Here is a 23,353-nt window from a genome sequence, read left to right as displayed (position 1 = left end):
GGCGACCATACGAAGGGCCTGGAATGAAACCTGGGTCAGCTGTGAGCCAAGTTAGTGCTCTACCCACTGTACGACTGTCGCTCTGGTCCAACCCCTCTAGATCTATTTTTTTTTTATTGTTGTTGTTGTTGTTGTTGTTGTTTTAGGAATCAGGGTCACTCCCTTTATTGCATTGGCCACTGTTGCTTGGAGGTAACTAGGACTCAGCTGGCAGTGTTGGGGTGTGTATGCAATGTGGTGTCAGGGATAGAACCCAGGGTCTACTGCAAGCCAGGCTTTTGGTCCACCACTTAGTCATGTCTGCAGTCCTGTGATAATAATCTGGGGTAGGTATTAATCTCATACTTTGTTACTTTATATCCCCCAGATGAATGCAATCTTTCTATGTCTATCCCTCTCTTTCTGACTCATTTCGCTTAGCATGATACTTTCCATATTGTACCACTTGTATGTAAATTTCATGACTTCATCTTTTCTAAGAGCTACATAGTACTCCATTGTGTAGATGTACCAAAGTTTCTTTAACCAGTCATCTGTTCTTGGGCATTCAGGTTTCTTCCAGTTTCTGGCTATTGTAAAGAGTGCTGCAATGAACAAACAAGTGCAGATGTCACTTCGACTATACATTTTTGCCTCTCTGGGATATATTCCCAGGAGTGGTATTGCTGGGTCAAATGGGAGCTCAATTTCTAATTTTTTGAGAATCGTCCATACTGTTTTCCAGAAGGGCTGAACCAGTGGACATTCCCACCAACAGTGAAGGAGTGTCCCTTTCTCGCCACAACCACGCCAGCATCGGTTGCTTTTGTTCTTTTGAATGTGGGCCAGTCTCTGAGGTGTGAGATGGTATCTCATTGTGGTTTTGATCTGCATCTCCCTGATGATTAATGATGTAGAGCATTTTCTCATGTGCTTTTTTGCCATTCGGATTTCTTCTTTGAGAAAGTTTCTGTTCATTTCATTGCCCCATTTTTGGATGGGGTTGGATGTTTTCTTCTTGTGGAGTTTAACCAGTATTTTGTATATCCTGGATATCAACCCCTTGTCAGATGTGTATTCGGTGAATATCCTTTCCCATTCTGTAGACTGTCTTTGTATTTTGGTCACTGTTTCTTTGGAGGTGCAGAAGCTTCTTAGTTTAAGATAGTCCCATTTATCTATCTCTGTTTTCACTTGCTCGGCCAGTGGCGTGGCATCTTTGAAGATACCATTAGCTTCAATGTCATGGAGGGTTTTGCCAACTTTATCTTCAATGTACCTTATGGTTTCTGGTCTGATGTTGAGGTCTTTAATCCATTTTGATCTTACTTTTGTACATGGTGTTAGGCAGAGTTCTGAGCCTATTTTTTTGCATGTAGCCGTCCAGTGATGCCAACACAATTTATTAAAGAGGGTTTCCTTACTCCACTTCACATTACTTGCACCTTTATCAAAGATTAGATGAGCATATGATTGAGGAGAGATGTCAGTGTATTCAACCCTGTTCCATTGGTCTGCAGTTCTGCCTTTGTTCCAGTACCATGCTGTTTTAATTATTACTGCTTTGTAGTACAGTTTGAAGTTCGGGAGGTTGATTCCTCCCATTTTCTTTTTCCCAAGAATTGCTTTAGCTATTCGTGGGGGCTTATTGTTCCATATAAATTTCAAGAGTGTTTGCTCCATTTCTTTGAAGAATGTCATGGGTATCCTTATAGGGATTGCATTGAATTTATACAATGCTTTCGGTAGTATTGCCATTTTGACAATGTTAAGTCTCCCGACCCATGAGCAGGGGATATCTTTCCATTTCCTCATGTCCTCTTTTATTTCCTGAAGTAGCGTTTTGTAGTTTTCTTTGTACAGGTCCTTTACTTCCTTAGTTAAGCTGATTCCTAGGTACTTGATTTTCTGGGGCACAATTGTGAATGGGATTGTTTTTTTCATGTTGCTTTCTTCTCTCTCACTGTTTGCGTATAGGAAAGCCCTGGACTTTTGGGTATTGATTTTATAACCTGCAACTTTACTATACGAGTCTATTGTTTCTAGGAGTTTTTTGGTGGAAGTTATTGGGTTCTCTAAGTAGAGTATCATATCATCTGCGAATAGTGAGAGCTTGATTTCTTCCTTTCCTACCTGAATGCCCTTAATATCTTTTTCCTGCCTAATCGCTATTGCAAGTACTTCCAGTACTATATTGAACAGCAGTGGGGAGAGTGCATTCATCTGGGGGATATAAAGTAACAAAGTATGAGATTAATACCCAAGAATAGCTGAGATCAGCACCAGGAGGATTACTCCATAACTTAGAGGCCAGCCGGGTATCCTAGAGGAAAGGGCTGTTCAGATAGAGAAGGGAGCACCAAATAAAGGATGTTTGGAGGATCCTCCCAGGAGGGCAGATGCATGTCGAAAGTAGACTATGGACTGAACATGTTTGCCACTCAATGCCTCTTTTGCAGACTACAACACCCAAAAGGAGAGAGAGAACACAGGGGATTGCCCTGCCACAGAGACAGGGGGGATGGGGGGATGGGGGTGGGAGGGATATTATCCATGGTGGTGGAAAATGGGCACTGGTGGAGGGATGGGTATCTGATCATTGTATAATTGAAACCAAAGCACAAAAAATTGTAAATCTACAACTTTAAAAAAAATAAAATAAAGGGAAAAAAAAACGATAAAAAAAAATAATCTGGGGTAGGAAAGGAACTGCAGAATACTGTAAGTTAAAAGAAACAGACAAAACATCTTGACCAACTGCAATATCTGAACATTTTAAATCTAACATTAAAAAAATGTGTAAGAAAATTGGGAAAATGTAATATATATACTGGCTACTTAATGAGATCAAGTAATTATAATTTTTAGATAGACTTATGGTATTGTGGGGTTGTTTTTTTAAGGAGCTCTCCTAGGAAAATAAACTTACATGATTTTATTTCTGAAATGCACCCAGAAATGAAAGGATGCAAAGTGACTCTTCAGATGTCAAGCAACACAAACATTTGAAAAACTTGAATGGTACTGTTTAGGTAAAATGCAGTCTTATATGCCTGATTTAAGTCTACTTTGCAAACAAATGAAAAAGATGTTTTTAGAAAACATAGTTAAAGAAAACATAGTATGGGGGGCAAGTATTGATCAATGAACCATTTTTCATAAACCAAATTAAGAAAGAGTAAAGAAACAGAAGCAGTTAAATTTTTGTAAAGTATGATCTCACTTTATGTGCTGGTAGAACATATATTGAAAGAGTTATCAAGAAGACCACTTTAATAACATACATTAAGAGTTAAAAATCTATACTTCAAAAAAAGTTTAAGACTCTCTAAGCCAGTCATTCCACATCTGCAAATAATTTGAACTATAGAAAAATAAGCACTAAGATATTCATCACAGCATTTTAAACAATATCCCTAAAATTATAATTCCTCATTCCCACAGGAGGAAAAGAGTTAACAAGTTTGGTTTTACAATAGATGTTAAAAACTACATATATGGTGAATTTCAATAAAGTTAAATATGTTTTTCCATATTAAGTGAAAAAAGTTGGATACAATATTTTCACAAGGTTTATAACTTGTAATGTTTATAAGTACAGAAAGGTTTATAACTTTTTTGTAAACTAAAAAAAAATGTAGTTTTATTTCTATTCAATTTCATATTTGTTCCACATGTTTATAATCACATATTACCTAAAAGACTATGGCAATTTTAAAATGTTTCCTCTTCCAACTCATTGTATGAAAATGATGTGCTTTATGTTCACTTTAGCTCTTCAAAAACATCTTGAAAACAGTATCTTTTTGTTTGTTAAATGACATTTTTAAAGGTGGACCTTTCGTGACGTTTATACAAAATGAAGAGCATAAAATCATGACTTTATTGCTCAATAAATTTTCTCTAAGTGATCACAGACATGTATGCACCTCCAGAGCAAGAACTCAAACATTGCCGGCATTCAGAAGTCTCCTCGGTTCTCATCAGTCATTACCCCACATAAAGTAGCCTTTATTCTAAATAGGTCATCATAAATAACGACCACCTCATATTGAAGTGCTTAAGTGGGACCACGTATGTTTCTTTATGTATGTTATATTTGCTTACTTTATAATTAAGAGAATCATCATCCACATTGCTTTGTCTAGCAGTAGTTCTTTAATATTGCTGTATAATATTTCATTGTACAAATACATTTCTATCCTACTATTGTTGGACATTTCATTGTTTCAGATTTTTTGTATTACAAATGTTACTAAATGAACACTTTTTAATGTGTCTTTTGATATACATTGATATATACATTTCTGTTGGGTATGTACCTAGTGGGAAATTGCTGGTTATTTAGAGCATTTTTATTTCTGGTAAATTCTGATTAAGAGCTAGAAAGAAGTGTTAGAGAATTCCAATACTCACCCTCCCCATTAACACTTGGTATTTTTAGTCACTAATTTCTGTCATTTTGGCAAGATGTATTGTAGCATGTTATTATGGTTTTGATTATATTTTCTGTATGAGGTTAGATACATTTTCATATTTTTGCCATTTAAATTCTCTTTTTTTAGTAATATGACTATAAGTCTTTTGCAGATCTTTCTAGATTATCTTTTTTAAAAATAAAATTATAGGTACCAGAGATATGATACAGCACTAACGCATTTGCCTTGTATGAGACCAACTTGGGTTTGATCTCTGGTAACCCATATTGTCCCCTGATCCCACCAGAAGTGATCCTTGAGTGAAGAGCTAGGAGTAAGTCCTGAGCACATCTGGGTATGGCCTCCAAACAAAAACAAAATAATTAAAATAAAACAAAATTGTAGAAACTTATGGTTTTGGGAGTCACACCCAGAAGTGCTCAAGGACTACTCTGATTTTGTGCTCAGGGATCATTCATAGAGTCATTTGGAGGACCAGCACAGTGCTCAGGATCAAGACCGAACCTCTTATATGGAAAGCACGTTCAGTAGCCCTTTGAGTTATTATCTCTGAACCCCAGAAACTTTGAAATATTTTATTTTCTCCAAGACCATGTGTTTTTCAGGGCCAGAGTGACATTTGCTTTGCACATGGCCAACCCAGGTTTAATCCTCAGCATCCCATATGGTCCACAGAGCCAGGAGTAAGCCCTGAGCATGGTCAGGTGTAGCCTAAAAACAAAAACAGAACAACAACAACAAAATGCCTTTCAATTTGGTTGCACTTTTAAAAATCATTATGTGGAAAAGAGAGCACACCAAATACCGTTGTTGAGCACAGCGGGTAGGGCGTTCGCCTTACAAGAGGCCAACATGGTCGACCCGAGTTCGATTCCTCCGCCCCTCTTGGAGAGCCCGGCAAGCTACGAAGAGTATTCGATATGCCAGACACAGTAACAACAAAGTCTCCAATGGAGACGTTACTGGGCCCGCTCGAGCAAATCGACGATCAACGGGAGGGCCTTTACCTTTACCTTTTTACCTTACTATTTTCCTAAAATTTTATCTTAAAACTTAAGATAAAACTTCTGTACTTAAAAACTAATTATGGGACTGGAGTGATAGTACAGCAGTAGGGAGTTTGCCTTGCATGCGGCCGACCTGGATTCGATCCCTGGCATCCCATATGGTCTCCCGAGCACCGCCAGGAGTAATTTCTGAGTGCAGAGCCAGGAGTAATCCCCTGAGCATTGCAGGGTGTGACCCAAAAAGAAGAAAAAAAAACCTAATTATGTTAGGGCTCAGCAGTAGAGCACATGCCTTGCAAGTGTGAGATCTGGGTTTGATCCCTGGTGCTGGGGCAGGGGCAGTGGGGGGAAAACAATCATGTTAGAATCTCATGATTAAATTAACAAATACTAATGATGATGAGAAAGAAGGAAAACAACCCAGGGAAGAACAAATTTTACTTTATCATTTGAATTATAGAAGGATCTTTGTTTCTGACTTCTTTCCTTCCTCCCTTGGTTCTGGGGACTAAATCTAGGGTTTCGCACATGCAAGACAAGTGTACTACCACTAAGCTACTATTCTCAGTGGTAGAAGGAGTTTCTATTACTATTAGGAAATCAGCAGCAGAGACTGGGGCTCATATGTAGAGTGCATGCTTTGAATGCATGAGACCCAGCACAGCAACATTCACTGTGAATAAAAATATAATATTTCCCAGATTCCACTACAAAGTCCTCAGGAGAGTACAAAGTCAATAGGAGGGACTCTGGGAGGTATAGCCAGTCTGTGTGGGGTTGATGGCATGCTCCTCCACTGCCTCCCTCTTCCCAGGAGAGAGGCACACACAGCATCATCGCTCAGGGCTCGGACAGCAGCAACCTGGAAGCCTGTGAGTTACTATTTCCTGTGGGGCCAGCAGAGAGTGACAGAGAAAGGTACTGGTGGGTGGACAAGAGCCTGCTCAAGTTTGAAGTGCTTCAATAGAACACAGATAAAATCATTGTCTTTAGGTGCTTTAGTGCTCTGGGAACACAGGACTGACTGTGAGTTCAAAAGAATTTAAATGCCACACCAGCTTTCTTTCCTGAAATGAATCAAAGGTGCAATTCTCTTTTGTTTGCTTTGGGGCCACACCAGGCAGTGCTCAGGGATTACTGCTGGTGAAGCACTCAGGAATCACTCCTGATGGTGCTCAGAAAACCACAAGGGATGTCAGAGATTGAATTCAGGTCAAGCACATGCAAGGTAATTGCCCTATCTGCTGTACAATCTCTCTGGTCCCAAGTAAAAGTGCAATTCTTTTTCTCTCCCCCTTTTTGAGGTTTTGTTTTGTTTTGTTTTTTAGGTCACACCTGGTGGTGTTCAGGGCTTACACCTGACTCTGTGCTCATGGATATAGGTGTAATTCTTGAGGAGGAAACTGGTGTAAATAAAAACTGTTTGGATGTGGGGAGCCACGCTGTTCTATCAGGGCGACTTTAAGAACACTCATCCTGGATCATGAAGTGGTATATATCCACAGTAGAATACTACATGGCTGTGAGGAATGATGAAATTATATAATTCACTGCAACATGAATGGAAAAGAAAGATACTATATTAAATGAAGTAAACCAGAAGAAGAAGAAAGACAAACACAGACAGGATGATATCACTTCTATGTGGTATTTAGAGTAACTGGATAAGGAAATGCAATAGTTTAAGACAATAGTTTAAGGGGTGAGGGATGACTAGATCACCCTTGGCCCCAAAATATAGGGAGTAGAAGGAAAGAAAGAGAGAGAAGGGGAAGGGGAGGAAAGATAGATTAGACACGAAGTGGGCAGGGGCAAGGGGATTCAGGTACATTGGTGGTGTTAAAGAATGATAGAGCTGAATATCCAAACCAGAGTCAACAACATTGAAATAATGAGACCCAAAATTTAATAACCGAATTTAAAAAATGTCAGTCAAGATGGCAGGCTGGGCCTGGGGTAAGGGGAATGGGTAGAAGAAGGAACTGGGAACTCTAATGGAGGGAAGTTGATACTGGTGGTGAAATCGGTAATGAGACATTATAAGTCAAAAACCCAGTGAGGAATAACTTTGTAACTCATGGTGCTTTAATAAAATAAATTGGGGGGGGGGGAGGGCTCGAACAATAGTACAATGGGTAAGGTGTTTATCTTGCATGTGGCTGACTCAGGTTCAATCCCCAGCATCCCATATGGTTCCCTGAGCCTGCCAGACGTGATCCTTGAACTGAGAGTCAAGAGTAAACCCTGATCACTGCCAAATGTGCTCCCCCTTCAAAAGAACATTGCTCATCCTGCCACTGCTTGGCCACAGGGCACTGTTTTCTTCCCATTGTCAGTCCTAGACCATATTTTTATTTTTTTCTTTGAATGGACTTGCTTCATGAGGATACATTTTTTTCCCCTACATTTTATCATGACTTTGGGAACATACCCTTGAGATAGAAAAAAAAATTAAATAGGAATGAGGGTTTGTGAAAACTGATGCTGTGGGGGGGGAGGGGGGACTGGAGTGATAGCACAGCAGGTAGGGTGTTTGCCTTGCACGTGTTTGACCCAGGTTCGATTCCCAGCGTCCCATATGGTTCCCCGAGAACCAGGTATAATTCCTGAGTGCAGAGCCAGAAGTAACCCTTGGTGTCATGGATGTGACTCCCCCCTAAAAAAAAGAACTGATGCTGAGGTCCAGGTGATAGTTTAGCAGGTGAGTGGCAAGACAAGGTGCTTGTCTTGCACATGGCCAACCCAGGATCGACCCCGGCATCCCATATGGTCTCCCGAGCTCCACCAGGAGTGATATCCTAAGTACAGAGCCAGGAGTAATCCCTGAGCATCACTGGGTATGGCAAAGAAAGAGATGAAGGGAGAAAGGGAGGGAGGGAGGGAGGGAGGGAGGGAGGGAGGGAAGAGCCACTGACTGTGAAGAGCCCCTATAAACCAGGGAGCAGAGACAGCTGCTGTGATGATTATGGAGAGTCTTGAGCCACGTTCCTCAGACAGCTGTGACCACAGCAGTCTGTTTCCTGACGTTTTCATGTTTTGAAGACTGAATAAATCAAAGTGTACTTCCCCTCTAAATGAACTAACTTATTCTTGAAAGTATTCATAGCTTTGTTGGGAGGGGTGGGTGGGCTCATCACATCCAGCTATGTTTTTTTTTTTTTTTTTGGCTTTTTAGGTCACACCCGGTGATGCACAGGGGTTTCTCCTGGCTCTGCACTCAGGAATTATCCCTGGCGGTGCTCAGGAGACCTTATGGGATGCTGGGAATCGAACCCGGGTTGGCGGCGTACAAGGCAAACACCCTACCCGCTGTGCTATTGCTCCAGCCCCACATCCCCCTATGTTGAGGACAACTCCGCACTTGGCTCAGCACTTGGGGTTGCTCTTGGGAGTACCTGGGAATAGCGCAGGGTTAGAAATTCAACCAGGCCTTTCCACTCTCAAGGCAAGTGCTCTCTCACAGAACCACATCCATGAATAAAGAGATTCCTTTCGAAACTTGGATGTGTTTGCGAACCACGCTGGTGCCAGGAGCACAGAGCCCCACACATAAATCCCTTTGGATGCTGCCTGGGAGTGCATAGGGCAAACACTTGGCTGGGTCTGCATGGGGCTTTCTGGGGCACTCAGTGTGCTTGTCTCATTATAACCAGTTTGGGAGGTGGTTCCGAGTTCCCAGGGGAGGAGTGGCTCTCCCACCCCTTTCCCCTGGCCTCCCCTTCAGCCTGACCAAACCCTTCCTTCCTACCTCAATATTCACAAAGCCCCAGCACAGACTTAGGAAGCTAGACAGTCACGTGACCACAAGGCCTTGGCAACCCTTTTAGATTCCTTAGCAAAGTCCTCTCTGAAGTGTGTTTTCTTGTCTTCAATTGGGTTTTTTGTTTGTTTGTGTTTTTTTCTCTTTAAAAAAATAATATCTTTGCAACTATGACAAGATCAAATCTTATCAGTGGGACAGGTTGAGAAGCTGTTCTCTGTATACCTCACTCTCAGATTTCCCTGCACGTCCTCTGATTCTAACCCACATTTAGCAGTAATTGAGCTAAGACACTTGTTTCCCAGGTTTTTCGATATAGTGGTAACATATAGAAAAACATAGATTTTTCTGTCTTAGTGGTAACAAGACATCTGCCAAACTACAACTATTTAGCAGTCTGATGACAGATAAGCTTTGGAGTGAAAATAAAACAAACAAAAACCCAACAACACCGGAATCCCCAAAGCATCTCCCCATATATTTTATCTGGTTTTGCATTCTCAGGCAGCTTAAGTTCTATTTAAACTGGCCTGCCCAGGAAAACAGAGGCCTATTTAAATTCCCATCTTCTTCTATGGACTAATCATAAAAGAAGTGTACATTAGCAACATAAAGTCTTTAGTTCTCCCGAGTCTTAATTTTCCCTCCTTTTCTTTTTCTTATGTTTTACTCTGCAGAAACATGAGCCACATACATCGTTTCATAACTAGCCATCAGAGACTCTGGTAAGTTCCCAGCTCCCTCTGCTTCTGATTCTCCAATCATCCCTTCTGGGAAGTAGCTGCTGGGTCAGAGGCTCTAGTCTTCATCACTTAGAGAGAATTGCCCTTTTCTGGAAAGCATCAGGGTTCCTTTTAGGCTTCATTGTTATTTTCAGATTAATAATTAGCTAATTCCATGTCTTCACTTTGTCTTGCCTTACATAGATTAGAAATCCCATTATAGGGCCAAAGAGGGAGTACAGAGGTTAAGGTCATTGCTTTGCATATAGCTGACCTTGGTTTGATCACCAGCACCATAAGTTGGTCTTCCAAGCACCTCCAGAGTGAGCCCTAAGCAGAATCAGGAGTCAGCCCTGAGTTCATTTTTCATTTCATTTCATCATCCTGTTATTCGTCGATTGCCTCGAGCAGGCCCCAGTAACGTCTCTTTCATCCTAACCCTGAGATTATATTCAAGGCTCTTTAGGAGAATGAGACCCATCATTGTTACTGGTATTTGGCATATTTGGTAAGCCACGGGGAGTTTGCCAGACTCTGCCCTATGGGCAGGCTACATTCGATAGTCTGCAAGTTTGTCCAAAGTAGGAATGAGATAGTAAGATGTCATAAAAGATGTCCTGAGAAGATGTCACGCGGCTGCAAATGCGGCCACGCGGTTCCGGGATTACACGGCGCCAGGGGGCCAGGTGGTGGGTGTGATCCCCGCCTACTGGAATTTGGAGGATCTGGGTGGAGGATGCTCGACTCCAATCCGAGTAGGCTGGGAGATCTCGGCCCCGGAACCCGCGTGGATTTGTCCCTCTGCCAGTACCTTCAGGTGTGCGGAGAGTGGTCTCAGCATGGTGGTGGCTGGTCCTGGAGGTCTTCGGCTGCCGGAGCCCTGGTCAGGGCCCCCGCGCCTGGTTGTTCCTCGCCGGGGCCCGTTGGAGGGGAGCGGGTTGAGCTTTCCTCCCCGCCCCGACCAGGGCTCCGGCAGCCGAAGACCTCCAGGACCAGCCACCACCATGCTGAGACCACTCTCCGCACACCTGAAGGTACTGGCAGAGGGACAAATCCACGCGGGTTCCGGGGCCGAGATCTCCCAGCCTACTCGGATTGGAGTCGAGCATCCTCCACCCAGATCCTCCAAATTCCAGTAGGCGGGGGTCACAGCCACCACCTGGCCCCCTGGCGCCGTGTAATCCCATCAACGGCCAAGACTCAGAGAATATAAAATCCAGCTCCCGGACGAGAACAGTGCAGTCTGCCCCCGCGCCTGGTTGTTCCTCGCCGGAGCCCGTTGGAGGGGAGCGGGTTGAGCAGCCCTGAGTATTGCTGTTATTTGTGCCCTGCCCCTGCCCAGTAACTTCTGGTGCCTTGTATCCTTCAGGAAGACTCTCTAGCAGAGAGGAGGGCTGCTCCTGACTTCACAGAGAACCTCAGATTGGCTTGTGTCTGAACAGCCATGATCGGAACCAAGTTCTCCTGCTTAGCTCTTTCAATTTCCTTTATGGACGTGATGAGACAATAAAAGGTAAGCAAAGAGATGGAAATTGGTTTCAAAAAGAAACCATCAGTTAGAACCACTTTTTTTCTCTGTTCTTGAATCCTCAAAGAATTGTAAAGTCCCTGAAATATCGTGTTCTCTGAGTTGAGAACCACTGGTCCACACCTACTAAAGAGGAGCTAGGGCTGGAGAGAAAGCTCGGTAGATTATCTCTTGTCTTGCATGTGGCTGAGACAGGCTTGATACACTGTCCCACATATGACTTCCTGAGTGCAGAACCAGGAGTAAGCCCTATGCACTACTGATGTGGTCCAAAACCCAAGAGAGAAAGAGAGAGAGAGCGAGAGAGAGAGAGAGAGAGCGAGAGAGAGAGAGAGAGAATGAGAGAGAAGAGGAGAGGAGAGGAGAGGAGAGGAGAGGAGAGGAGAGGAGAGGAGAGGAGAGGAGAGGAGAGGAGAGGAGAGGAGGAGAAGAGGAGAAGAGAAGAGAAGAGAAGAGAAGAGAAGAGAAGAGAAGAGAAGAGAAGAGAAGAGAAGAGAAGAGAAGAGAAGAGAAGAGAAGAGAAGAGAAGAGAAGCCTGAGGTGGAGGGGGAAGTCAGTCCATTTCCTGATGAGACATTTAAAGGACATTGACTCTTTTCTACTTTCAATATATTAAAACAAACCGTCTCTGGACATTCATTCCCAAGGCTATAATCAGTATGCTAGGGAAACAGCGCTCGGTGGTGGGTTGCTGGGTACCCACTTCCCTCCTTCCCAAAGAGGGTATCTTACAGGTGGCCTCTGATGCAAGTGAAGCTGGTTCTGGAAACAAACCAGCATACCTGCCCCCACTGCCCTGCACCAGGCTGCTGGTTAATTTGGGAGAATTCTGTGGATTTCAGTTATAGATCTTCTACAAAGACCCTGCCAATTTCTCCTCTCATTGATTCCAATTCAGAAATGTGTGGAATGTGGTTCAGTGGTAGAGCACTTCTGTGAGGTTCTGAGCTTGATTTTCTGACCCTTCACCCCCACCTCCAAGAGAGATGAGAGAGAGAGAGAAAGAAAGAAAGAAAGAAAGAAAGAAAGAAAGAAAGAAAGAAAGAAAAGGAAACTCAAATGCAGGAAGAGAAAATTCAGGATTTTACACCCATTTCCTATAGCACTCCAAGTGGTCAAGTGACATATGGCTATGATATCTATTACATATTATTCTGTTGTATGCTATATAAGGGGGCTGGAGCGATAGCACAGCGGTAGGGCGTTTGCCTTGCACGCAGCCAACATGGCCGACCGGAGTTCGATTCCTCCGCCCCTCTCGGAGAGCCCAGCAAGCTACCGAGAGTATCTCGCCCGCACAGCAGGGCCTGGCAAGCTCCCCGTGACGTATTCGATATGCCAAACACAGTAACAACAAAGTCTCCAATGGAGACGTTACTGGGCCTGCTCGAGCAAATCGATGATCAACGGGAGGGCCTTTACTCGAGCATGCTATATAAGATAAATATATATCTTGACATTGATGACAAAAATCTGCTAGAGCTCTTTACAGGGTGCAGGAAGACAGGAACCATTTATCTCTTGGGGAGAGTGAGCCACACCTCTCTCCGAGAGCACCTGGGGCAAGCAGGCTCCCCAGCTCCAGGCTGCACGCCCAGAGCACTCTAGACTCTGGGGCGTGGTAGGGAGGGGGCATGATGCCAGTCATCAGCCGGCACGGGGCCACCTCCAGTGTTCCATGGCGGGCAGGAAACGACAGGAATCTCATCTCCTCACTTCTGGGCCTGGCTATCTCACCTGCTATCTTAATTGTTTAAATTTATTAATGCTTTTCTTTCATTCACTCACATAAATCAAGGCAGCCAAAATGTTCTAGATAACTCTAGATAAAATAAGTGCGGCAGCAGTTCCTATAAGGCAGCTGGGGCATGGGAAATGCTCTCTGCAGGCGGCTGTGCAGCACAGGCCAACAGAGAGAGTCTGGTTAGGGCAGGAAGCAGTGGGCTGCACACGAGATGGTGTCTGGTATCAATGCAGGGGAGCACCAGCCATGTCCTTTAAATCCTCCCAGGAAATAGAAGACATTGAAAAGATGTGCCTGAGGAGAAATCAGTAGTTACATTTTTATTCTCAATTCCAGACATGCATTTAGAAACATAATAAAGAGTCCAGCCCTATATATTTGTTTGGGGCACACACCCTGATACCCAGGGACTTCCTCCTGTCTCTATATTCTCAAGAATCACTCCTGGAAGTGCTCAGGGACCATATGTGGCACTGGGGATTGAACCAGGATCAGTCACATAGAAGGTAAGTGCCTACACCCCTATACTATCACTCTTGCTCAGTTTTTAAAATGTCAAATTTGCACTGGTGCAAAAATTTAATTTTAATATGACCAAGTATGCATTCAAATGGGGGGGTTAATCTATGGCTAAGATCCACATAAGGTCCACAGTTACTTTCCAATTTAAGTAGGCATCATCACATTCAATCCCTGTCCCTGCCTGAGCCCTGTCTATGATATAATTTTAAATGTAAGTAATGTGATTGGTGGACCTACACAGACAGTATGTTTGGAAACATTAAGAAGTATTACATTTAATCCCATCTGAGGATCCTGAGACCAGGGAAATTCTGTGTTCCCATGTCCCCACCTGGCCCCATCTGGTCTGTGAGCTGTGCTGTATTCTGATGGACCGGAGCTCAGCCTCAGACCTGCTCTGGCTGAATTCATGTCCTGCTCTACAGCTCACCAAAACCTGAAAATTACTTAAAGATTCTGAATCTCAGACCCTTCTTCTGCAGAATGAAGATGAGAAAACCTGTCTTTAGGATTGCAACGGAGGTTAAATAGATCTTTCAACATGATTGACACATCATAAAGACTCAAGAAATGCAGTGTGGAGCTCAACACCCAATATGTCAGTCTTAGGTTCAATCTCTAGCACCACAAAAAAAAAAATTTAAAAAGAAAAGAAATCCAAAATGGAAAGAGAGAGAGTGACAGTGATTGAGCAAGTGAGCAAGAGAACGGTGGGGGGGGGGGGGGGGCGGGGGGGGAAGAGCAGGGAAGAGTTTGATGGTGGGAGGGAAACTGGACAGTGGTGGTGGGAAATGGACACTGGTAAAGGGTGTTGGAATATTGTATGACTAAAACCCAATCAGGAACAACTTTCTAACTGTGTATCTCATGTTGATTCAATATATAAAAAAGAAGGATATATATAGTGTGAGTGTGTGAGTTCCTTCCCTTCTCCTTTTAGCTTTTTCACTCATCTCCAGTTTTCTTTGGATCTTTTACCTAATAGGACTTTTTTTTTTAATTAAACATTTTTTTTAATAGTGAGACATCATGAGGTACAGTTGCAGACTTACACATTTTTGTGCTTGGGTTTCAATTATACAATGATCAAATACCCATCCCTCCACCAGTGCCCATTTCCCACCACCGTGGATCCCGGTATCCCTCCCACCCCCATCCCCCCATCCCACCCTGTTTCTGTGGCAGGGCATTCCCCTCTGTTCTCTCTCTCCTTTTGGGTGTTGTGGTTTGCAAAAGAGACATTGAGTGGCAATCATGTTTGGTCTATAGTCTACTTTCAGCATGCTTCTCCCATCCTGGGAGGATCCTCCCAACACCTTTATTTGGTGTTCTCCTCTTTATCTGAGCTCCCTTTTCCCCTAGTATGTGTGGTTGGCCTCCAGGTCATGGAGTAAAATTCCTGGTACTAATCTCGGCCATTCTTGGGTGTTAGTTTAATAGGACTTTTTTTTTAAAAAAAAATCAAATAGATATTATTTTGACCGGATAAGAAGTCTTAATAAAAATAACAGAATAAGAAAATCAAAACTTATTATGATGCATAGCATTAAGTAAAGTAAGTAAAGTAAAGGCCCTCCCGTTGATCATCGATTTGCTCGAGCAGGCCCAGTAACGTCTCCATTGGAGACTTTTGTTGTCTTTTGTGTCTGGCATATCGAATACTCTCGGTAGCTTGCCGGGCTCTCCGAGAGGGGCGGAGGAATCGAACTCGGGTCGGCCATGTTGGCTGCATGCAAGGCAGACGCCCTACCCACTGTGCTATGGCTCCAGCCCTGTGCTATGGCTCCAGCCCGAAAATATATATACTCATAGCCTGCAGATACGGCTCAGTGGTGGAGCACTTGCCCTGCATGCATGAGGCCCTCCCTGAGTTCAGTGTCTGGCACCACCTCACCTTGCCAACCCCCCAGTGGCACCCATCACATGGCAACAAAGCATGTCACCCCATGCCTTAACTACGCCAAAAAAGTTTTAAAATAAACACTTTTTTGGTTTTTTGCTTTGGGGCCAAGACAAACCTGGTGGTGCTCAGAGATCACTCATGGTGGACTTGGGGGACCATATGGGATGTTGGGGATCAAACCCAGATCTGTCATATGCAAGACAAGTGCCCTGTGTGCTGTGTAGTTTCTCTGACAACCCCATTTTAAAAATAAATTAAAAAGACAGAGAACTTGAAATCCATAATTCCACTTGTATTCCTGCATCCTCCTTACACACACACACACACACACACACACACACACACACACACACACACACACATACACACACACACGCACAAATCACCCCCATGAAGACAGGACCCAAAGTTCGCAGCTGGGCCAGTCCGCCTCCTGCTCCCAAAGTCTGTAGCCTTTCCCTCAGAGCTATGGACCCTAAGCTGAAGGTGGGCAATTGCTCTGGACTGGGAGAAGGCCATATCTTTGCTGTCCTGTTGCTGAAAAGGACTCGATTGAGGTGAGCACTTTGCAGCTGATGAAGGCATACTCAAGCCTCAGTGGCACACAGGGGAATAACCACCCCAACCACTGCTCATTACTGCCTCTCCCCACACCAGGGGACACACTCCTGTTTCCCTTCCTGTGGTGAAAGCCGGCGGCAGGCCATTAGCAGGAGAATTCTTGGGGTAAGACCAGGGTATCTCTGGTTTCCATTTGGGGATCTGAATCTTACCCCGAAGCTGCACCCTTGGTGGCTGGGCCTGAGCTACTGAGCTACCCTCGGCCAGGGCATCTTGGGTCCATGAAAGGTGAACTCTGCAGAGAATGTGAGCAAGGAGGCAAGGGCAAGCTTCAGGGCTCATGAAAGAACCTCAACCAAGGAAAGCGGGGTGAGTGAAAACCCCAACATCCCACCATCAGTGGTTCCCTACTGCCCACAGGACAAAAGGCCACGTTCCTCCACATGGCCCTTTCTCACCACCTGTTTCATCATCATTTTCCACCACCACCAAAATAGGCTCTGTTCTTTCCTCCCTAACCCTGAACACACTGTTCTTTCTTCCTGGCATTGTTTTTTTTTTTTTTTTAATCTCTCTGTCCTCTGAGCTCTTCATCTTTGGGATCTGCTCAACAATTTACCTCCTTCCTAGATAATTTTTTCATTCCCTGTGTTATTCTCCTTCCTGTCCCCACTTTATGTCAGCGTGGGTATTTCATGATGCTTTTACTGATCTGTTTGCCTGTTCTGCCATAACATTTCAATGATACCAACCAAGAATAGTGCTCACCCATGAATGCCTCCAGACCCTGGCATAGGCTGTCACAAGTACTGTGCAAACATAGCACTGCCACAAAATGGGGGGAAAAAATACCCACTTCTCAAGATTTTTTACGAGAGTAATAGATGAGTAAGCAGCCTAGTTGGCTAAGAACAGAGTCCCCAGCCATTACAAGTATTAATGTTTTTTAAATGAATACTTGAATATCACTCTATCAAATCATATTGACAAAGGCAGAGAGTTCACTTGAGGGAAATCTGTGCGAGGCTGATGAAGTTAGAGCAGGCAGTGTGGAAGCAGAGCTGTGGAAAACCTTTCGGAATGCTCTGGCCAGATTTCAGCCTCACATGGCCCCTTGGTGGCTCAACTTCCTATATTTTACAAATGAGCTGTGACTGTTAGTCACTACCCCACCCCCAGGCAAGCAGGTCCAGGAGAGCCAACTGATAATATTCCTGGAGTTCTATCAGCAGCTTAAGGACTTACTCTGAGGCAGACAGTGGTGATACAAAAATAAATCAGAACTTTCCTGGCCCACAATTCCATGCAAATTGAGGGCCAGAACTCAAACTAGAATTTAGTGACTGTTCCAAGAGAGGAACATGCAAAGTATATTCATAGCACAAGGAAGAAAGGAATTTTATCCAAAGGGACGCGAGGCAGGGACTCAAGTGCATCTGGGTTTATTCTGGATTTCATGGTTTTTAGTACTTGTCCTTTAGGCCTCATAATATAGTCACTGTCACTGTCCTCCCATTGTTCATCAATTTGTTCGAGCGGGCCCAGTAACGTCTCCATCGTGAGACTTGTTGTTATTGTGTTTGGCATATCGAATACACCATGGGGAGCTTGCCAGGTTTTCCCGTGCGGGTGAGATACTCTTGATAGCTTGCTGGGCTCTCTGAGAGGGGCGGAGGAATCGAATTCGGGTCGGCCATGTTGGCCGCTTGCAAGGCAAACTCCATACCCACTGTGATATCGCTCCAGCCCATAATATTGTAAGGTGAGATAAGGTAGCCTAATTTTAGAGATGAGCATGGAGACTCAGAGAAGTGAAATAATTTGCTTAAATCACACTGATAGTGCATAGAGCTTCCGAATCTCATACAGAAGCTCTACATTCTACCTGCCAGATTCCCAGTGAGGCCGGGAAGTCCTGGAAAGTAGTGGGCAGTGGGACTACAGAGAAGAATTTGAATGTCCAGACAGGAAATTATGTGGACAAAAATCAGAATGACAAAGTTTAAAGAAAGAGAGGTGTGTGTGCGTGTGTGTGTGTGTGTGTGTGTGTGTGTTTGTGTGTGTTTGTTAGAGAGATACGCAGTGTGGAGAGAGGGAATCACCCAAATATTGATAGATTACAGCTGGATCATAAAATATTTTGCGTTTTAGTTCTAGTTTTTTTTTTTAATAGTAGTGATGGTATAGTTAACTACTAATTTATGATGATTGTCATGCTTTTCTAACCAATATAAAGAAATTTCATATCTGCGATAAAAGTTCCTGCTTGGTATTTGCTTCATTCATGGATTGAGAAAGAGAGACAAGCATGTCAGTAACTCGTGCAGAATCCTGACACAGAAGCAGTGCAGACCCTGGACACTCCCCTAGCATGGGCTGGAAAGCTTGCAAAGAGCATGTGCATAGACCTGGCTTTGATCCCCAACACCACATAGTCCCTGAGCACTGCCAGGAGTGAACCCAAGCATCCAGCCAAGTGTAGCCCCTTAGCACCACTGAACACAGCCCTGAAACAAAATAACACAGTAGCAACAAGTCTCAGGATGGAGACTTTACTGGGCCTGCTTGAACAAATTGATGAACAACAGGAGGACAGTGACAGTGAAACAAAATAATAAACTGTTTTATTTTACATTCCTTACAAAACTGAATAATATGAACCCTGAGCCTCAGTTTTTCTCACTTATAAAATAGAGACAATCACATCTCAGGCTGTCTTTTCAAACTTGATAAGACAGCACAGAGAAAGATTCAACAATAGAGAGATAAACAAGTATTTCCTGTCATCCTAGAAATGTCACTGGAATCCATGGAAACAGGATTCTGAAGTTCGGAAAATTTTGTCAGGGCATTAGAGAGATAGTACAGTGGGCAAGGCATTTGCATATCATTTGGCCTGCCTAGTCCCATCCCCAGAACTGCATATGGTCTTCTGGGCACTGTCAAGGGTGATCCATGAGCACAGAGTCAGGAGTAAGCCCTGATCACAGCCAGGTACGGCCCAGCCCCCCACACCCAAAAGGATTTGTGTAGAAGAAGAGTACTCTACCGCTGGGTGAGGCTCTGCTGATGAGCACTCAGGAGAGGAAACTGCCACCTTCGCACATCAGAGTTCTGAACAATGACTTGTGTTGCTGAATGCGCTACTTTGCTTCTACTAGTAAAGTCTTGTTAAACAGGAAACAGGTTTTTAAGGCAATGGGGTCCTTGTGAGTTCAAACTTCTGCTTTCAAATGTTCTTCCAAGATGCACAATTGGCACAGACTAACAGGAAATATTTCATTGGAGTCGGAAGGCACTGGCTCCACGGGCCTTGCTTTATATTGTCTGCCGAAATCAGTTCGGTGGGTAAGCACCGGCCAGTCATTTTTATACTGCCAATGGGGAGTGAAACCAAAACAGACGCCTGCTGGAGTCCAGGCACTGTGTCCACAGGGCTGGGAGGGAAACACGGCCATCAGAGAATTACCAAGGCACGAGAGGAGGGTGGAGGCTGAACCTGGAGTGACATTTATGAGCTCAGTATCGGTTGCTTGCGCTGATAAGCGTTGGTCATTCAAGGAAGGAAAAGTCACCTTTGTGTGTATAAAACATAAAGATTCATAGTCTGAAAGGACTGAGCAGGAAAGCATTAGGTAAATAGAGGATTTCCCTTCAAGTATAATGTGAAAATCAAATTGCTTTAAGGAGGAAGGAGGGAGGTGTTTGTTTTTGAGTCAAATGTTGAGAAAATTAAAAACTCAACTGGAGGACGAGAGAGTCCCAACAGACTTGGCGTGCAGAAAGCCTAGCACAGCACGGTGCCCTGAGCATCTCCAGAAGCAACTGCCGAGCACAGAGCTGGGAGTCATTCCTGAACACCAGTAATCATATCCCAAAACAAACTAAAAATAAACTCAACTTGGGAAGCCCAGAGAAACAGGGCAGGGATGTTGCTTCTGAGACAAGTGCCTTTGCACCCCCAGTCACTCCAATAATAACCTCACCGACATGGAAGGGAAGGGGGGGGGGGGAAGGGAGGGAATTAAAAACAAAACTAAACTGAAGACTCCATCTGAGGTCAAGGTTAACTGACTTTCAGTCTTTAGTGGCCCAATTCTGAGCATGGAGGAGAAAGAAATTCACTGAAAGTCTCTTTACCTGTCCCCTCCCTAGCCTCGACCTAAGAATCAGGTTGAAGGTCAGGCTCTCAGATTTGCCCTTGACTGGCTCAAATCAAGACCAATTACCTGATCCTCCAAGGCTACATTTTTCTAACTGCCGACTACAGCTAATAATATTTATCTCCTCAGATCACCTGAGTCTTAAAGGACAAAGTGGAGCTCAGAGGCTTGTCCCAGAGCCCCGCCTGCAGCAAGCACGCCCCAAAGGGAGGCGATTTTTTGTTGCACAGCAGGTCACTGATTTCCCCAAACTTTTCCAGTCTGCAGAGGCCCTGGAGTTTTGCAATTTTTCCCAGCTAAGTGTTACAGACCTCTTATAATCTAGTTCTCCTTCTTGGAGAACCTGGCAAGCTACTGAGAGTATCCTGCCCGCATGGCAGAGCCTGGCAAGCTCCCCGTGGTGTATTTGATATGCCAAAACCCAGTAACAATGATGGGTCTCATTCCCCTGACCCTGAATGAGCCTCCTGTGTGGCACCATTGGAAAGGAAGAGTAAGGAGAGGCTGCTAAAATCTCAGGACCAGGACGAATGCAGAAGTTACTGGTGCCTGCTCGAGCAAATCGATGAATAACGGGATGACAGTGATACAGTGAACTGTTAGAAGAGTCTCAAGAAAGTTTCCTTATACCCCCAAAGAAATAAACTGAATTTTAAAATCAGTGTTGCCGGGTTGGGAAGATGGCTCAACAGGCTGGCTGCATGTTTGGTGTGAGGGAGCTCTGGGTTCGATCCCTGTTGCTGATAAATCCAGTGGGAGTGACTCTTGAGCACTGAGCTGGGAATAGTCCCTTGAAATCATTGTGGCCAATCAAAAACAAAATAATACAAAACAAACAAAAACACAGAAACAGCAGTAACAACAAATAACTGTTTCAAGAAAAAGAAAGTCAATGTCTTAGTCTTGAGCTTTTGAGGGATAAATATTGGGGATTGAAATGTAAGAGAATTTTAGAGAATGTCTAATAAGATTCAGTTTCTCCATCCCCAAACTACCTTGATCCAAGGAAACAGACCCCTTCCTTCCCCTACCTCTCCCTAGGCTTTGGTCTTTATTCAATGGTTTCTGGATTAAGCCTCCCAAAGGAGATAAAAGTTTCTTCTGTTCGACCAAAGCTTCCCCTAACCCTCTTCTCTTTCCTTATTCCTCATTTCCTCTAGGAACCTTCAGGTTTGGGAGTGATAAGCAGATCTCCCTGGGGGTCAGATTCTGCATATCAGAATCTGCCCCCACCTGACAAGACAGACCCCTTGTCCTGGCTCCATTAGGAACAATTGTAGGTTCCTGCTGCTGATGAATGTGTCTTCCTTTGGGCTGTGTTAGACAAGAGAGTATTGAGAAGAAAGGTCTTTTTTTTTTGTGAAATTTTCTGCCACCTGGGATAATTGCCTGTCCTTTTGCATCCACCCCATATACTCTTAGAAGCTAACTTTCTACAAGAGAAGCTTGTCAACAGCCTCACTGCCCAGAGTAAATTGAGTCACAGAGTGTGCTTTTTAGATCTGTGCTACCTCACCCTTTCCCTCCCTGAGCTGTTCCATGATCTCATCTATAGGAAAATATATTTCTAGCTTGATTTCAAGACACTGCCTACTAACTCTTCTCAGGCTTTGCCTGGAAAGAAATGGAGCCATGGGGCTGGAGAGATAGCATAGTGGGTAGGGTGTTTGCCTTGCACATGGCCGACCCAGGTTCGATTCCCAGCATTCCATATGGTCCCCTGAGCACCGCCAGGAGTAACTCATGAGTGCAGAGCCAGGAGTAACCCTTGTGCATTGCCTGGTGTGAACCCTCCCCCCCCCAAAAAAAGCAAAAAAAAAAAAAAAAAAGAAAAGAAAAAAGAAAGAAAGAAATGAAGCCTTCCCATCATTTCTCTTTCTTTGTCTCATATTCCACATGCCATCAACAAACCCTAATTTTCCTTTGTTTTTATTCAGAACCTGCCCAGGCTTCATCTTCTCCAGCCTTACAGTTTTTCAACAGAGGTTTCTGTTTCTCCCCTGCTCTTGAGTCTACCTTCACATAGGGAGATGTTTTCATTTATTCTTTCATTAATTTGAGAGGTCATTCCTGGTGGTATTTACAGGCTACTCCCAGCTCTGTGCTCAGGGGTCACTGCACGCATTGCTCAGAAGACCCTGCAGTGCTGGGGGTTGAAACGGGGCCTCTTGCATGTCAAGGCTGCACTTGGCCTGTTGAACTCTCTCCAGAGAGATCCTTTTCAATCTTAAGTGAGATTTTCACTTCTCTGCTCCAAACCCTCCAATAACTCCTCATCTCATTCTAATTTTAAAAGTGCACTCAGTGGCTGGAGTGATAGTACAGCAGGTAGGGAACTTACTTGCACACAGCCTTCCCCGGATGTGATCCCTGCATCCCATAAGGTTCCCTGAGCACCTGTCAGGGATGATTCCTGAGTGCAGAGCCAGAAGAAACCCCTGAGCACTGTGAGGTGTGGCCCAAAATTCAAAATAATATAAAATAAATAAATAAATAGTGTGTTCAGGACTGAGGACTCTGCTCCATGGACTGACGTGCCTGCTTCTGGCGTGCAGGAGCCTCAGGTCTGATCTCCAGCAACAGGGGCCTTAGCCCTTCTGGAAGTAACCTTCAGGCACCACTAGCTGCAGCTCCCCTCTCCCCCTACACAGCTAACTAAATTTATTAATTAGGAGTGAAGTCCTAGACTGAGATGAGACTCCAGTGACAGAGCAATACCCTCCAGTGTCCCTGGGTTTGATCTCTGGCTCTGACTGGTGTGGATCCCTGAATTAATCAGTAGCATGTCTGTGGCATTCCCTCATGGGCTATAGGTTCTCTACCATCCGGCCTCCACGTGTTCCCCACTGTCTTGCATCTATAGTCACACCACTCCCTTTTCAGGTTCTCAAACACACCAAGCAGGACTCTCCCTCAGGGACTTTGTATGATTTATGTGTCTGGATGTGTTCAGACAGCCTCCTGTCTCACTCCCTCACCAACTTCAGCTTTTCCTGGACATTTCTTCTTCACAAAGCATTACAGT

The sequence above is a fragment of the Sorex fumeus genome, unplaced genomic scaffold (genome assembly GCF_029834395.1).
Source record: "Sorex fumeus unplaced genomic scaffold, SorFum_2.1 ptg000128l, whole genome shotgun sequence".
NCBI lineage: Eukaryota > Metazoa > Chordata > Mammalia > Eulipotyphla > Soricidae > Sorex > Sorex fumeus.
Note: the sequence above shows the minus strand (reverse complement) of the source record.